The following is a 16,280-nucleotide window of genomic DNA, read 5'->3' as shown; positions in this document are numbered from 1 at the left end:
TGAAGCTTCCACTTCTTCTAGGGTCAAACAATAAAACTTTGTTCATTTGATAACCAGCTGGATTGGAATACACTCTTGCAGAGCCTCAACACTATTAATAGAATTGTTTGGCAGTGACTGCTTTCTTAGATTTTAACTATTGTTTATTTATTCTTTGATCAGATTTTTTTTCAGATTCAAATTATAATTTTGCTTCAAATGTGTTTCTTTTTTGTATTTTATGTCTTGCCTAAGTGAGCCAGTGAGTGCTTACATCAGTAAGTCCTACTGGCCTCTGACACTGTCTAACTGTCCAGGAGAAGGGACTTTATCACCCATGTTTTTAAGGGTGGTCCTCAAGAATATCCATGGATCAGGAACATTCTTTGGCCTTGTTGTTGCATTTGGTCTTGGACTTTCTCTCTAAACACAACTTTTCAATTAAGTAAAAATAATAAAGCTCTTAAGACTAGATTTTGTCAGAGGACCGATGTACACAACAGTGTCAAGGTTACAGTAGCTCAACATGCAGGTCTCTCCTTGTTTTAAATTGTACTTCAATGGTGCATATTCTCTGACAAGTTTGTAATTAAGTAAGCATCAGTAACCTTGAGGTCCATATTTTTAGTCATTTGTTTGTTCTCTAGTTTCATTTACCTATTCTTTGACCTGATATTCCCTGACTTAAAAAATATATTTTTTATCTTATTTATCCAAAGCAAGCGGCTGTGTCCCATTCTGTTGCGGCTGCTGGAGACAATATACTGCCATTCTAACCGGGTCTGTGAGCCATGTATCTGCCCCTGCTCCTTTATCTTTATGTGCTGGGTCTATTTTTGCCAGACTGAAGTGTGAAATTAACTTCATGTGTATAAATGCCTGTACTCATTGACAGTTGACTTAAAATTATGTTTTAATTATTCATATCATTTGTTACTGACTTTATCTCAAACATACATGTTTGTTATGAAAATGAATGATAACAGAGAAAATCAGAGGCACAAAGGGTTGTCATATTTAAATACAGCGATTTAATACCATTCCAAATGAGCTGGAAACATGTATTAAATATCATTTTAACTATATTAACTCCCAAATAAAAGATGGTAGTCAATTAAAAGCTGGGTCTCCAATAATGGCTGAGCAAGTGGTCGACAAAAACTATTAAAGACTGGCCCCAAAAGCAGGCTGGGGAAAAACAATGGTGGATAAACTCCTGATGCCTGTTATATAATGTGCATGCCAGTTAAGCATAAATAGTAGTTAACTTCAGTTCTACAAGTACATGTGTAGCCCTCTAGCTGTCACAGAAAAGAGGTTGGGGAGGGGGGGATATGTGGATTGGAGGATATGCAATCTAATTTAAATACAGGGATGATGGTGCATATTTTAATAATAATGACAGCAGAAACACTACATGAGCATGGATACCTGTTTGGCACCTCTGTGTTGCCCTGGGGTCTTTCTACTTACTTGGCGTTTCTGTGCACTGAAAAATGATTGGCTGTCTATTTTTCTTTTCTGTCATTTTAACTGACCTGGTTGGTTGACAAATAGACACACACACACACACACACATCATGCAGATTATCTACAGTGGTAGAAGAGACGCAACACCCATTAACTGAACTAAAACTAATATATGCCTGATTAGATCTAGTTTTGCGGAAGAAGCAGATCTCTAATGTTTTGCTGTCAATGTGTAAAAGTTCAGAACGCTATGGAGCCTGCCAGAAACCTACTTAATATTTAACATAGTGTTTCTTATTAATTAAGTCTTCATTTATTTCAAAAATTACGAATACAATTACATCATGGCAGCCATTTTACATGCAGAAAGAAATAATGAATATACTTAAAACCTAATTACGCAGGGTAAATTAATCTTAAATATTATAGAAATATTACTGTTACCATGTACAAAAGATCAAATATTTTGATATGAAAACCAGCATTTTTAATTTAACCAAGTATCCTGTATCATGAATACACATCTGGCATTTGTAACAAACCAAACTGCTTGAAAATCAGTCAAAAATTCAGCTAGTTATGATGATTTTAACTGTGGATAGATCTCCTGCCTGCATAGACATACATTAGTAATGTGCAGATTGCAGTTATATCCGCTGGTACCATGGTTAATGTGCAGATTGGGCGGGTCATAAAAATTAACATTCTGATTAATACTGGATGGGTTGCAGATGGGTGAAATAATACATCATTAATTAGGAAAATGTTAATAATATTAATATTAGTAGACAATAAAGAGAACAAAACTCGCATGATTGTTGTCATGTGTGTCTTCATCTTCCTCTTTCAATGAAATGCAGCACTACTGCCACCATCTGTTTTGTCACCAATATGACAATGTTTCTGCAAAACTCCCCATACACACTACAGTGCCAGAAAACAACTTTTACTTAAAACCAGCCTACTTCAGTTGAATATGTAACCATACCATCACGCTTACATACAGACGGGTGACAAATTAAAGTAAAAAACTGGTACAGGCCCAAATGCCTACAGTGAGGAGATCTTGTGGTCTGTTATGCTGTGGGGGGCATTTTGCTGGCATAGTTGGGGTCCATTTGTCCCCTTAGAGGGCAGGGTCACTGCAATTCAATACAAAGTTGTTCTGAGTGATTGCCTTATCATGAAACATTTCTATCCTGATGGGAGTGGTCTCTTCCAGGATGACAATACCCCCATCCATAGGGCATGAGGGGTCACTGAATGGTTTGGTGAGTATGAAAATGATGTGAGTCATATGCTATGGCCTTCACAGTCATCAGATCTCAATCCAATTGAACACCTATGGGAGATTTTGGACCGATGTGTTAGACAGCGCTCTCCACCACCATCATCAAAACACCAAATCAGGGAATATCTTTTAGAAGAACGGTGTTCATCCGTCCAGTGGAATTTCAGAGACTTGTAAAATCATTGCCAAGGTGCACTGAAGCTGTTCTGGCAGCACATGGTGGTACAACTTACTTACTAAGACACTTTATGTTTTTCCTTTAATTTGTCACCTGTCTGTATATCCCACTAAGAAATAATGGTAATGTGTGATTGGGTACAGGTCTCTAAATCAGAGAAAATAATTAGTTTGGGTGGGTGGCGGGTGGATGATATATGCATACATGCAGATTTGGATGATGTTAGAGCCAATCCACGCATCACTAACATACATGCATAGGAGACTCAGCTGCCGTACAAACATGGTGGTCGCCTTAACGCACAAGATTCAACCACGAGGTAATGGAATGAACAAAATGCAGTCTGGTTACAATTTTAAATGTGTTCTATTCTTTTGAGTGGTAGGAGTAAAGAAAAATGTCTGACACATTCTTTGTTTTAAGTTAACCTTTGCAAAGTAGCTACTTACTATAGGTCAGCCACCACTGACACACTTCCAGAGATTGCTCCAAAGGCACTCATAGAGAGGACTTTTGAAACTTAGAAACCCACCATTTTGTGTCTATAATTAGCACCAGTGCTTTCAATGCATATTATTATATTATTTAAAATTATATAGTTATGTTTACAGTGATATATTGAGGAGGACAATTCTCTGTTTTTCCCAGGAAGTGGGAATTCAGACCCTACTCCAGTCTGGTCCCCCCGGTAATTTCCACCCATGTGTAAATGTGTATTGGGCTGTATTAACCTCAGTATTAAAAGGATAGGTTCAACAATTTTATAAGTCTATTTAAAGTCAATGTGTTGCTAACAGGGATTTTGAAGAGCAATGACCAAACCAGCTTCTAATCAGGCTAAAGTGACATTTTCAGCATGTACGTTTACATGCTGTTTCATGAGCTACAGATGAAAGCTAATTAGCTGTCTCGCCTGCTAACTAACTTTAGCGGTACACTTCTAATAAACATTAGCCTAATAATTTTTGTGCAGTGGCTTGTTCAAAAAGCTAAGGTGCAGGACAAGACGCATTCATGTTTGTAAGTTACATAAGAGACTTTAGCAGGAAAGCTAATGTGGGTTGTTGTTCAGAGTCTGTGGCTCTTGTGTTGTGTAGCGGCCAATGATCTAACGGCACCTTTATTCAAGATTTTATTTACTGTATTATATTGCACTGGGCTAGCTAACTTTAGCAGTTTTATTTCCAGCCTATCTGCGATGATGAATCAGCTGGTTTTGCTCAATTTCTTAGAAAGGATCCCTGATTAACTTTCACACAGCTCCGTAAATACAGATTTAATTAGCTTGCAAGCTGTTTTGCGTATTTTTTTTCAGAAACATTGGTGGTAGCAGGTGCTAAAAGGCTAAGCTAACAGTGTGTCAGTGGCGTTGTGTTAGCAGTAGTCAAGCAGTAGCTTTACTTGACAGCTTCCCACCCTGAGTGTGATGTCAGCCTGGGCAGGAAGGCCTGCCCAAAGCCAGTTGATTGATATCTTGGCCCTTCAATGAATAGCAAAAGCAATACAGAAAAGCAAAAGCAATAAGGAAAAGAATAAGGAAAAATAAAGGGATAAAACTAAAATAAATGGCATTATATAAAAATGAATAAATAACTTTTTTTAAAAATATGCAGAATAAATAGAGTAATTTATATGCAAAAAATAAATATATATTCATAAAAATATATAAATACATACAGAAATAAATGAACAAATTAATGTTAAAATATATGAAAATGCTTATATCATTCTTTCATATTTTGTTATGTCTTGTTATGCCACATTTTTTAATTTACTTATTTATTCCTCTTTATATTCCCACATTTATTTTCTTATTCTTGAACAGATTTATTTTTTATGGCACTCATATGACTCCATATTCATGAGATTTGTTGACAAGTAGAAAATTATACAACATCGCCGCCAGCTTTCTCCTTTAATATATGTAAAATCTTGTTACCACGTTATCAGCAGCTGCAACTTAATCCCTGAAACCAATGTTACACACTCACTTCTGGCTTGATCCCACCGGGCGCATCGGCGTCGCATTCCGGCTCCGACGCGGCTGCCGGAGCCGATCGCGGCCACTGTAGTCAATGCTTGTGTTCCCACCAGACGTGCCGCAGCGTGTTTCGGAAGCATCCCACAAGCAGCTCTCTGCTCCGCTGAACATACGCGTCTGGTCTGTTTTTGACGGACGCTCCGTCAAGCTGCACAGAGCAGTTCAAGCCGGGCAGGAAGTCAGACACAGGAACGGCATAAACATCCCGTCAATTTTCAAAATAAAACATTCTGTACAGACTCCTGAGGGGTGTTCTATCAAGCTGGCTAGCGGGATAGCCTGGCTTATTTCGATAAACCTCGCTAATTTAAGTGAGAGTTCCGTTCAATCACTGCAGTCCCAGCTCAGTAACCGTGGTAACTCAGTCAGTAGAGCTAGCCTGCTCCGTGGCAGGCTAAAGGCCTAAATGCACTGGGAGCAATTGATGCTCCCATGGCGCACTGCAAGCGTCAGAGTTGAAATTCCAACACCACTGAACCAACACAAATTTGTCATTTTGTCCTCGTATTAAACGCTAGTTGGATGTAATGAATGAATGAAAAGGAGAAATGCAGAGGAGGAAAATGAAACTGAAACTGAGAGCGTCAGTGTCCACAGTAAATCATTTGTTGACTGTTTGATGGTTATTTATTTGTGCATTAAAACGTGACTGCTGTGAAATAATCAGAATATAACGTTTTATTTCTCTCATTCAGCGGTTTTGTTCTCACTACTGCTGGCTCTCCTTGCTCGACCACCGCCACGCTGTCTCTCTCTCTCTAGCTGACTTGCGCTATCTCTCTCTTTTTCGGCTGCAGAGAAAACAGCTTTGGGCGCTGGGTCCTCATTTGACGCTCCAAAAATCAAAGCAAGGTCGGAGTAGGCGCGTCAAGGCAGTTAGACACACGTCATAACGCTTTTAGTGCGTGTTCGGCCATTGAAAACAATTGGTGTAATTCAAAACGCGCGCGTCAGACGCCTCCAGTGCGTTTAGGCCTTAACGGTCAACCTCAATTTAGCTGCATATCAAAGAATGTCAGACGGAAGGAAACAGACTCCCAAAAGACGGTTCCATCAAGTGTCGCATCACTTGTCCTCGTTCGGAAACATAAAATAGAAGAACTGTGAGGGACTTTTACAAAAATACTAAAGTTAATTCCCATTTTATTCATGGTCACTTCTGTGTGGGAGTGAACCCTTTTATTGAAAAGCTTAGCATTTATAATTTAAGAAATAAAAGTGTGCCAGCGTAATTTTGAAGTTATTCATTTATTCATTCACTCATTTTGTTCAAGCTGTGAAGACAAAAAGAAAATTAAATAAAGACCAAACCATGACCTCCTGCTGTGTTTAAATGTATATAGTGGAAACCGCTTATAGTGATTACAGTTACAGTGATAAGCTGCTGCAATGGATCAAAAAGCTTGGGACAGAATCATTCCTATACAACACTTATGCTGTTTAAATAAGTTGCCTATAAAAATCAAGCAGTCCGCCTACAGTGTTCATTTTGGGTCTCTTCATACATCACAACATATAGAAAAATATTTTAAATTACAGTAAATCTATTTCTTGTACTTTACTCCCATGATGAGCGGCTGCTGCTGCGTGCACACTGAAATCACGACGGAGATAGAAAGTCAGTTTCTCTCAATGACAAACGTAGTCTCCTCAAAGCTTATGGCAATAAAAGCCTGTTCTGCCGCTAGGGAAAATAATGAACTTGTCACTGGCAAAAGTCAGAACCCCTCCTGCTTCAAAAATGTGTGCACACTGCGTTTGAAACAGCTGTACTGTATTTTGAGTAAAATTTCTGTAAAATTCAGTAACTTTATATTCATGCTAATAAATATACAAATGTCAGTTATATAGTATTCTGCATGAGAAATAAAGAAAAAGAAAAGGTTATAATAATCACCTGCTTACAGTGATATTTAATCTGGACAGATGTGATCACTGTAAGCGGTTTCAACTGTACTTATATTCTACTCCAGTTTCTTTATCTCCAACTTCAACTTAATTATTAACTTTCATTGGCGCTTGTAAATGGACATCCTGTGAAAGAGAAAATATGTCAAAGAGTATGATAATATTGATAATGGTAAGTTGGTTCTCTTAAGTTGCCTACACCATCATTTTAAATATACATCTGATATTATATAGCCTAGTATAACCACAGTCAATGATCTGAATGCTCATTTATTAACGAATAAAGATAAAACTATGAACAGGGACAAGCGCTGCTCTTCACTTTTTCCACGCAGACTCATCAAGCCGGGTGCAGGGATTGAACTGTCAAGCTTCTAGTAATAAGTTCATTCTTCTAACCTTTAGGCCATCACTTCCTACCTACAGGTAAACATTTAATCTGTCATCAATTTTGTGCCAAGCCATCTTCTTCATCTTGTTGATTGCAGCAGTATTGCACGAGGCACAAGTGAAAACTCCTTTATATTCTTCATATAGTTTCATTGCTAGGTTTGTTCTGCTGCTGAGAAGAACACTGCACCAGTTTTTCTCTTCTTTTTGCGACATTGTATCATCCTTTTGACAATCGACTGTTCTGGGCTGCTTATGTACTCTGTGCATGCACACACTGCAAGCTTATTTCAGCCTGGCTAGCGTTAGCGTTGACTACACACAGAAACGTTGCGTTAGTGGAACGCTTGAGCCTCAAGTGAAAGTTGACGTTAATTCTAGCCAGGCTTTTTCAAGTAAGCGCAGCTTTCTTTGCTGCGTTGATGGAACACCCCTCTGATTGCATCACTACATCAACATTACGCCATAACTGGTGGCACCAGGCCGGAAGTCAACTGGTCAGAGGGTCTCAGAGGATATTTGACACTATAGACAATGAGAGATTCATCTTGGAAGTGGAAAATCACGAGATTTCATACAGTCCCCTCCAAAAGTATTGGAACAGCACGGCAAATTCCCTTTTTTTGTTGTTCACTGAAGACATTTGGGTTTAAGATCAAAAGATGAGTATGAGACAAGAGTTCAGAATGTCAGCTTTTATTTCCTGGTATTTACATCTAGATGTGTTAAACAACTCAGGACATACCACCCTTTGTTTGAACCCACCCATTTTTCAAGTGAGCAAAACTATTGGAACAGGTGACTGACAGGTGTTTCTTGTTGACCAGATGTTGCCTTTAAGGCTGATTGTTCAAAGATTAAATAGCTCTGCATGACTAGTTTACTACTTTTTGGCCTAGGTTTAAACCTATAAAGACTGCATTTCTTGTTAAAGAGGATAAACCAACATGAAGGCAAGAGAGCTGTCTATGGGAGAAAAGCAAGCCATTTTGAAGCTGAGAAAAAAAGAAAACTCAATCAGAGCCATTGGACAAACATTGGGCATAGCAAGCACAACAATCTGGATTGTCCTGAAAAAGAAAGAAACTACTGGTGTACTGAGACCAGTCGAACACGTCGGCGAAGGAAAACAACAGTAGTTGATGACAGAAATATTGCGAGAGCTGCGAAGAAAAACCCCAAAACATCAGTAAGTCATATCACCACCGACCTCCACAGTGCAGGGTTGAAGGTATCACAATCCACTGTTCGAAAAGACTCCGACAGCAGAAATATAGAAGCCATACCAAAAGATGCAAACCACTCATCAGCAGTAAGAATCGGAGGGCCAGATTGAAATTTGCAAAGAAGTACAGAGATGAGCCGCAAAAGTTCTGGAACACAATCTTATGGAGTGATGAGACCAAGATTAATCTCTACCAAAGTGATGGAAAGGCCAAAGTGTGGAGAAAGAAAGGAACTGCTTATGATCCAAAGCATACAAGCTCATCTGTGAAGCATGGTGGAAGCAATGTCATGGCTTGGACGTGCATGGCCGCTTCTGGAACAGGCTCATTAATATTTATTGATGATGTAACTGATGATGGTAGCAACAGAATGACTTCCGAAGTGTACAGAAACATTTTATCTGCCAATTTACAGAGAAATGCATCCAAACTAATCAGGAGGAATTTTATCATGTAGCAGGACAATGACCCAAAGCACACTGCCCACAAAACAAAGGACTTCATCAGGGGAAAAAAGTGGAAGGTTTTAGACTGGCCAAGTCAATCACCTGACCTTAACCCAATAGGGCATGCATTTCACCTCCTGAAGAGGAGACTGAAGGGAGAAACTCCCCGAAACAAACAAGAACTGAAAGAAGCTGCGGTAAAAGCCTGGAATAGCATCACAAATGAAGAATGCAACAGTTTGGTTATGTAGATGGGTCGCAGGCTTGAGGCAGTTATTGCAAGCAACGGTTATGCCACCAAAAATTAAATGTTATTTACTTTAAGATTATTTGTTCCTTTACTTTTGCTCACCTTAAAATGCTGTGGTGTTATACAAACAGTGATATATCCTAAGTTGTTTAACACATCTAAATGTAAATACCAGGAAATAAAAGCTGACATTCTGAACTCTTGTCTCATACTCACCTTTTGATCTTAAACCCTAATGTCTTCAGTGAACAACAAAAAAAGGGAATTTGCCTTGCTGTTCCAATACTTTTGGAGGGGACTGTATGACACCACAGATCCTTTTACAAGGACAATACCAGAAAGGAAAAGGCGTGGATTAAAATAGCGGGAGTTTTGGGAGTGGATGGTGAGTTTAACCTGCTAATTAGCTACCATATAAATAAGTTATTTTTAATGAATGTGACTTGTAGTATTCAAGTACATGTAAAGAGCCATTCAGTAGTTATCCATCTTGAAAACCCATTTTAAAAAAATGTTTAATAACCTTGCATTACACAGGGCAGGGCCTGTGAGATATTATTTTCTATATCAAGAAATAATTACAAATTGCACAGATGCTTTTCAGGTAGTTTATGTAATCTTTTTAAGTTAGGCATCTTGGGCCCTGTTTACACCTGGCATTAACATCTGTCTCAGGTGATCTGATCACAAGTGGACAGCTTTAAGTATGTCTGTTTATACCTGGCATTAACATGCATCTCCACATGTGTTTTGAGTGATCACTTGTGATCGGATCTCACTTCCCTGCTCTATATGCAAATAAACACGGACATCATTTCCGCTTGCAAAGATCAAATTCGTTGTTTTTAACTGGCAAGAGGAGCGGGGATCCGTGTTAGTGTACCCTCCGTCCAAAGCTGTGTTCAACTTCTTTGATAACAAGATAAATAAATATACAATGCATCGTGTGCCCCCTCATGAAATTCAAATGTCCGTTCTATTGATTTACTTTAGCGCCGCGTCTGAACATATATACAACAAATACAGAGTTATATGCAGCGATCTCCCTGCAGCGGAGAGATGTTGTGCGCATTCACACACAAGGCACAGCAGCGTAATTTCATTGATTATTTAAATCTCTGACATGCCGACAGCATCGGTCGGGATCTAATGTTAATTAATGTTCTGTCTTCTTCTACACACCCAATAGGTCAACTCAACTATTACACATACAGTCCAGGTTCATACAGTGAAATTGTTTGGAGTAAAGCAGGCGTTCTCCTGATAAATCCTGAGCTCATTATGTCGTGCAGCTCAGTAAAACTAAAAACTGCAGTTATGAACTAGACAGGACAGAAGAAGTTATTCAGCAACGTTTAGCTTCAGAAATATTTTTTAGACAGACAAGTGAAAAATTAATGGTTTAATTTCTATTCAAATTGTCGATTTGATGAGGAAAACGGGTTACGGGAACGAGAAAAAAAGGAAGTGGATTACGTTTTTCATTCACATAAATTCACATGAAAAATGGAAAAACACAATAATGCATTCCTCTATCCTGTTGTCAAACAAGTTGAACACAGCTTTGGACGGAAGGTTCACGAACCGGGAGGCAGCAAAGCCCTTCCCGTGCCTAGTCTGCTGGAAAATAGAGGACATCAGTTGAGTAGGCGGTTCTTTCAATATGGCCCAGGATGCATTGCGTTTACACTGCTAAATGAATGTGGCCACATGCGGCCCAGACCACCTATGAATGGGGTCTGAGTGATTGGATCTCAGTGCATCCTCAATGCGTCTTGGGTGCGTTCACACCTGTACTTAAAGCTGTCCACTTATGATCAGATCACCCGAGATGGATGTTAATGCCAGGTGTAAACAGGGCTTTATTTTAACCATTTGTTACTTATGATGTTTTACATTTCTGGAAATATAGAAGAAACAAACATCGAAAAAACTTCACTTCGCTATGGTATTAAAGGGTTAAACCAACTACCCAGTGTAAATGCTGTTCCAGTACAGTCTACTGTGGGGCAAGTGCTTGCATTTGCAGTCTCTAGCTTTTCTTATGCTCATGTAAATTGCTGATAAAAGGCTCCACAGAGTGGCATGAACTCTTTCCATGGGGGTGATAGTTTACAACCACACTTTCAAATGTTGTAAGGGGGCTAGCAAGAATACCTGGGCAGACTAAAGTTCTCAAACAAAAATGTTTTTTCTTATATTTTATTTTCAAAAAGAACATTATAAAGAATGAAAACCTTTTCACAAATACAATAACTTGTCTTTGGGAGCATAATCAGTTATCAGCTTTTACAATAATTTCCTAACATGATAACAAAAACTAACAAATCTGTAAACAAAAGACAGCTATTTACAAATTAATATGTACAATTTCTCTGAGTCTTGCAATAACCTTTTTGGTCATGTTATCACACGATCCTGTCCTGCCAAGACAGACTGCCTTCAGGAGAGTTTGAAGAAGTTGCAGAAGACCTCTCTCACATTACAGGCCTCTTTTGATGCCCTGTTTCCTCCCATGTTTCTTACTGGTGACATGTGTCACCCCTGAACTGCCTAATCCAACAACCTCTGGTTTTTGCTAGGGTCAAGCACGTGGTTGTGAACGATGCATGCAGCCACTACAAGAGTGTTGTGGGTGCAGGTTGATTCTGCAATGAAATATTCTCCACCTTGAGGCCAGAATGCCAAAGGCATTTTCCAACTCCATCCTTGCTCTTGAAAGTCTGTAGTTGAAAATCCTCTTTGGATGAGTGAGATTCTGTCTGGAGTATGGTCTCATCGAGTATGGCTTGAGTGGGAAAGCTGCGTCACCCACCATTACTAATGGCACATTATTCAGGTGAGCAGGACCAGACAGAGAGATACTGGGTGGCAGTGTTCTGGTCTCCATTCCTCTCCCCCTATCCGATCTGACATACACCCCACCATCTCTGTTTTTTCCGAAGTCCCTCATTTGAATTACTTAGAACCTGTACTGTAGTCTGCATCCACAAGTGCCAAAAGCACTATGGAAAAAGTCTTCTTGTAGTTGAAGTACTGACTTCCAGACAATGGTGGTGCTTATATGGTTACATGTTTTCCATCTATTGCTCCTTGGCAATTTGGGAAATTCCATTTTTCCCAGAAGCCTTGTGCCACCTCCTTCCAAGTATCTTGTGCTGGCCTGGATAGGAGCCTCTCCATCATCACTGCAATGGCTGCACACACCATATGGACAGAGTTAATTACAGTTGTGCACCCTAGGTGATAGCTGAATGCTAGGCTGACCAGTGAGTCCCCAGAAGCCAAATACCTGTGAGGGAAGAAACAATCAAAGATAAGTTACATGTGAAATTCTTGTATTCATCTGTGTCTGTTCTTTGTTTCAGTCAACATTTGCAAGGCAAGATGGAAAGCATTAAGGGGTGCTTTTGTGAAAAGCAGAAAAAAAATCTGCATAGTGGATCAGCAAGTGGCACTCAAAAGGACTGAGTATGCAGAGATAATGTCTTTCCTTTTGCCCCATCTACAACCAAAAAAGTCTGGATGAAATTATTTAAACATACAACAGTGTGACTATAGCTACGTTGTAATTTTTCATGGTGTATTGCAGAGGTGGTGGGAGATTATAAATTAAAATTATGACACTCCTATGCAGATTGTTCCTATGACATAAAGGGATAGCAAGGACTTTTCCTTTTTAGGGCTAGGGCACAAAAGTGACAGGGGCCCAAGGGTCCTTGGCACTGAAAGTGCGAGGAACCTTTTGTTTTTGTAGAGATTATTAGGACCCGAGCACAAAAGTGCCAGGGCCCAATGGTCGCTGGCACTGAAAGTGTGAAGAACCTATTGTTTTTGTAAAGATTATTAGGGCCCGAGCACGAAAGTGCCATGGGCCCATGTTGTTTTTGTAAATATTATTATTATTATTAGGGCCTGAGGACCTAGCAGTGCGAAGGCCCTATTGTATCAGAAGGAATTGTTTATTTATTTTCTTCTTCCAAAAGAAACATATTTTTGAGGGGCTAAACTTCATAAAGGCACATGTTATAAATCCAGACGCACAAAAAAGCCTCTTGGAGCCATACCCTAAATTCAACAGGAAGTCGGCCATTTTGAATTTAATTTCAAATTTTGTGCCGATTTTGCCATTTCCAGGCGTTGTATCTTAACAAGCTCCTCTTAGAGACCAACCACCAACCTCAAATTTGGTCAGTGTCATCTAAAGACCTTTGTGATGAAAAGACATCAAAATCTTGAGTTTTCATCAAATGCCCTTGACATGGTGATGCACCAAACTTGTTTCACCATGAAACAAGAAGTCTGCCCCAAATTTCACATGCGCCACCTACTGACAACAGGCAGTCAACCTTATAGGCCAAACATCATCAAATTTACATGAAATTTACATGGTGTGGTCTACACATGATATACAGCAACATGTTGCATAATTAGTGGTCGTTCTCTAGCGCCATGTAGTGGACACAGGAAGTGATATGTAAGTCATTCGTGCAACGATAAGAGCCCGGTCCTGAACACATCTGCATGCCTGCAATAAAAGTCCTTCGGCTGCACGAGCGCCCTGATGTGCGCAAAGGTGCGGGGGCCTGATCATCACTGCTTGCAGCTTCAATTATTATTGTTATCCTAGTATGCCTTTGCATTTATGAGGGGCTCTGGATGCTCGAAAACTCACAAAAATTGGCACACACATCAGAACTGGTGAAAATTGCAAAGTCCTGTAGTGACTGGCCTCAGGCATGGCCAGCGGGCTCCATAGTGCCCCCAAATGCATGGCCAGGTTGGGATTAAGTTGCTTGGATGTTCATGAAATTTGGTTGGTTCATTGCTCTTATCATTCTGGTCATAAAACATATTTGTGAGGTGCTAGGGGTGCATCAGAAGTGGCGTAACTTTATATCTGATATGGGTCTTGGGAATGGGTGTGGAAAAATGGCTCATGGGTGCCCCCTAGAAAATTTCAAAGTCAAAGAGCCTCTTGGAGCCACACCCTAAATCCAACAGGAAGTCAGCCATTTTGAATAAACTGTGTATTTTTTTTAACAAAGTTTAACCAGAGCGACTTCAAATTTGGTATGTTACATCTAAAGACCTTTGCGATGCTAAGCTGTGAAGCTTTTTATATTTCATGGAACATCCTTGGTGTGGCATGCCAGTGAATTTTGCCCAAAACATTTTGGGGCATTAAACAGGAAGTTGTTGTAAGTCCACTTTACATTGTCTAATCTGCCCCAGATCTCACATGTTTGATAAGAGTACAGGACTGAACACATCTACATGTCAATATTGAGTCATAGTCATATTGCCACCTACTGGCAACAGGAAATCATCATCCAATTTACATGAAATTTATATGGTGGGTCTACACAGATATAGATATAGATATAGATATATAGCAAAATGACATATTTAGTGGCCATTCTCTTGCACCACATAGTGCACAAAGGAAGTGATAGTTATCTCCTTCATGCAATGTCCAATATCCATGTCAGTTGCCCTCTGGTAAATGTGTTGCTGCAGCAATATTTCACTTATGCAGTATTGTCTACGGACAACAGGAAGTGAAGCTTAAATGACACATAGTTCATGAAATGTATACATAATTTCCAATAAGTGGATGTGGAGGAAAGGGACAGATCTGGTACCCCTCTATCAATATCTGGATCTGAGGAACAATCCAGTTGCAGTACCCTTGATATTTTACTCTAACTACAGAGGACCACATCTGGATCTCCAGCCCCATCACTTTCTCTACCCACAACATCTGGGGGGAGGGAAAGGCCCTCTAGGTCCCGTAGCCCTTGAGCGCGGATGCACACACCAGCAGTGTGCTACAAAAAACACAAGGAGGATGTGCTGGATGAATCGTACCACTTTGCACTGAGCCTTGTGCCAATGTTGCACAGACTGGACAAGGACAGGAGGCAACAAGCCAAAATATCAATTTTGAACATTTTACATAACCATAAAAAAGGCACAGCTCAACACCACCAAACTGGGGGGTCTTGACCTGTTATACAGAGCCGAACATGCTCGATTGTAAATGCCTCTTTTCTTAATTTGGCTATTTTAAAAAGTTGAACAGTTATTAATATATTTGTTATTTTGCAATATTTTGTATTTTTTATTTTGTATTTTGCTTACCTCGGTTCAACAGCCAGTCTCTGCTTGGGTTCGATGGCAGCTCTGTAATTTGTTGATTGTCTGGTCAGTTCAGGGCTATTGAGGGACAGAAGTTCATCCATCTGCTCTGCAGTCATCCGAAAATATTAATGATGGCATTGGCTCCAGCCTCAGTTCAGCCACAAGATAATAAAAAATCCCATTGTTATCTCCTTTGTAGGTAGAGGGGATGCACCCAAACCAGCTCCTTCTACCCCACCTCTGTAGTCTTTCAAGTAGGAGAAGAAATGCAAGTGTTCTCCTCCTACTAACAAGCACTATATGTCAAATATAGATATGAAATACTTATGAGGATGAATATGTTTTTAACAACTAAAATACAGCAAATCTTTGATCCATGTCGTTCATAACTGGACTTTTAACTGTATCAACTTTGTCTGTAGGCTACAGCACAATAAAGGAGGACATAAAAACAATTAACACAACAATACACAATTAAACCAGACAAATAAAAAAAGAAACTTTTTAACTATGTAGCCTACTTACCTATGGTAGAAGCACAAAAATCAGGGAGAAATGACCGAACCATCAGCAAGTAAATGTCGCACAGGGAAAGTAACCTTGTTGTTCTCGTTATACATCCATGGTTGTTACATAGATTATTGTGTGATCTCACGATTCCCGTGTGACCTTGCAGGTCTCGTTTGATCATTTTGCAAGGTTCAGGCAGTGCTCCACTTCTGAAATGCTCCTGGTGGGGTATGACGCCATGTAGAGGACAGAACAAAACTGCGTCGCAGCCGTAACGCGATGCAGCCGTGCCCGGTGGAATCAAAGCATTAGGGTTGCTTGCCTTAGACATAGGTGTGACAACCTATGTCTTATTTCACATGAACTGACTCATATTTGGTACGTTAAAAAGCTACTGATAGTGCTTTTTGAAGGACATGATCTATTGTTGCAAATTTTACCTGCAGC

At 39.7% G+C, this 16,280-nt stretch overlaps 1 protein-coding gene across 5 annotated transcripts in view; it reads right to left on the bottom strand.

Moving 5' to 3' along the window:
• The window catches only part of LOC122990569 (storkhead-box protein 2-like), a 131,256-nt gene that overhangs the window by 2,821 nt on the left and 112,155 nt on the right, over positions 1-16,280 (bottom strand). The window contains exons 4-5 of one of the 5 annotated variants that reach the window (XR_006405407.1): positions 15,324-15,471; positions 11,366-12,471 (exon numbers count right to left, since the gene is read on the bottom strand). The exons of the other annotated variants lie outside the window; for them this stretch is intronic. The gene's annotated coding sequence lies outside the window, so the exon portion shown is untranslated. Of the gene's footprint in view, positions 1-11,365; positions 12,472-15,323; positions 15,472-16,280 lie in introns of those variants that run through there. 5 annotated transcript variants of the gene reach the window in all.

Source organism: Thunnus albacares, chromosome 10 (assembly GCF_914725855.1).
Source record: "Thunnus albacares chromosome 10, fThuAlb1.1, whole genome shotgun sequence".
Lineage (NCBI taxonomy): Eukaryota > Metazoa > Chordata > Actinopteri > Scombriformes > Scombridae > Thunnus > Thunnus albacares.
Note: the sequence above shows the minus strand (reverse complement) of the source record. Positions and strands in the feature narration are given on the sequence as shown.